Source organism: Cicer arietinum, chromosome 8 (genome assembly GCF_000331145.2).
Source record: "Cicer arietinum cultivar CDC Frontier isolate Library 1 chromosome 8, Cicar.CDCFrontier_v2.0, whole genome shotgun sequence".
Classification (NCBI taxonomy): domain Eukaryota; kingdom Viridiplantae; phylum Streptophyta; class Magnoliopsida; order Fabales; family Fabaceae; genus Cicer; species Cicer arietinum.
The window spans coordinates 9823606-9826112 of NC_021167.2; positions in this window are offsets into that span (position 1 = coordinate 9823606).

Below are 2507 nucleotides of genomic sequence, written 5' to 3' on the forward strand. Positions count from 1 at the left end.
TAAATTTAATATATAATAAACTAATCTGAATATAATTAAAAATTAAAATTAAATTTAAAATAAAATATTTAAATTATAATTATAATTAAAGATTAATTTAAATTACAAATAAAAAAAATTAAAATTAAAATTAAATTAAAATTTAAATAAAATTAAAATTAAATATTAAAATTAAACTAGATATTATATATATAAATATAATATTAATAATAATTAAATTAATTCCCACAAAATCAAATAAAACATGCATTCCAAAATTAACAAATAATGTCTTACTAACCCAAAATTTATAAATAATGTCTTACAAACGCAAAATTAAACACACAATAATTAACTAAGACAACATAATTAACATGTGTTCATACAACCCAAAAATAAATTATGAAATTATTCAAATGACATCAATCCTCATAATAATTCCTCTGATCAGCTCCACTCACACCATCATTATTTCCTGCCATGCCCGACGAAAGAAGTCCCTCAAAAGTATTATGAATTTGTGTTGGAGGAGACATCATGGTTTGAAATTGAATTTCATCTTCAATGGCACCACCACTAGTCGAATGAGGAGCCCTAGCTGGTTGAGGTTGATTTAAATCTGGTCTGATCAACCCAGCTGTTGGTATAGTTGGTCGGTATGCAGTTTGATGATCTGGTTGAGGTTGAGGAACTTGATGTGAAGAGGACGGAACATACGGATAATTATGAAAATATTGTTGTTGTTGAAACATTGGCGGCTGCTGCTGTTGCTGGAAGGCAGAGTTCGGAGGATCCTGGTGTTGTTGTTGAAAATTTGGAGGCGGTTGCTGCTGCTGGGAGTATTGAGAGTAATTTTGTTGCTGCTGGAACAGTGGTTGTTGAGGCAAGTATTGAGGCCGATGCGGGAACTGCTGATGAAACAGAGGAGGAAATGAAAATTGTTGTTGTTGAAATTGTTGTTGCTGTTGAAACTGCTGCTGCTCTTGAAACTTTTGTTTCCACTCCTCCTTCAATTTATCAATTGCGGCTTGTATCAGCTGTTGTGTCTTTTCTTCTTGCTCACTTGCCCATTGCTTCTTTAACTGGTCAAGATCATTATCTATCGACGGACGATGAGATCGATCCGTACTAGCATAAGAAGAAGACGTCTCAGTCTGAATATAGTCGGTTGGACCTTTCTTAAAGGTTGATGATAAACTACCGGCACCCAGCACACGCCCTTTGTACTTGCCATCGCTGATGTGCATAAAACTTGCGGTCTCATATTGTTTCCGCTGCACTGGACCAGCTCGCTGAGCAGGAGGAAGAGTAGCTTGATGATCATCCCATTCTTTCATGGTTTGTTGAAGTTGTTCCTATATTAAAAATAAAAAAATAAAAAAATAAAAATATAAAATAGTTAATAATTAATATATAATAATTTATAGGTCTAATTAATATATAACAATTAATATATAATAATTACCTGAATATTTTTTGATAATTCATTAGTATACTCATTTGTTTCAAGATTAACATGAAGATAGCGATGTATCTCAGCCTGAGTGACCTCCCTTCCAAGTTGTTTTTCCTAAAATATTAAATTAATGTCAAGTTTATAAGTTGGTGAAATGTGATGATTAATTGAATATAAATTAATAGATATATATTATAAATAATAATAAATTACCATATAATATTTAATTTCTCCAGCAGACATGGAACCTCCCTTATGAGTACTGGTACCCCTCTCAGATGCTCTATTAGTCTTTGCTTTTTCTCTCTTCTGTTTGTAAGCATCTGTGTTCCATTTCCTCCACAAAGCAGTCCAAACATTTTCACCAATCCAATTAGGCCGTTTTTCCTCCCCCTTATTACGTGCGTAAGCCAACATAGATGAGAGACGCTTTGAAAAGCGATGGTCAAATGAAGCCAAAACTGCGGCATCATGCTCTCTTTTCCAAGTGCATTTGGTCTGTTGTTTGTTGAAATTTAAAAAATATTAAAAATATAATTAGTAATTCAGTAAATTAATCAAATGTATAAATAAATAGTAATTAAATAAATTAATCTAATGACTTACTTTGAAACAATGTAAAAACTGATCAATATATATATATATATATATATATAATATATGTGTGTATATAATTAACATCAGATTAATTAATAATGAAATATACATAAATAAATTATAACACTGACATAAATAAAGAAATATATATAAAATATAAAAATATATAGGCTTAATTGCAGTTTTGGTCCCCCTATTTTAGCTGAATCGCGAAAGTAGTCCCCTCATTTTGTTTCTCCCCGGTTTTGGTCCCTCAAACAGAATTTTGGTCCAAAATATGATGAAATTTCAATTTTTAAAGTCGTACTACACCATTTATGATCATATATTTCAGGTACAATTGTTGCAAATGAGATCTTGAGGCATGGTGTGACTTAAATAAATCCAAAAAAAATGAAATTTCATCAAATTTTGAACCAAAATTCTGTTTGGAGGACCAAAACTGGGGAGAAACAAAATGGGGGGATCACTTTCG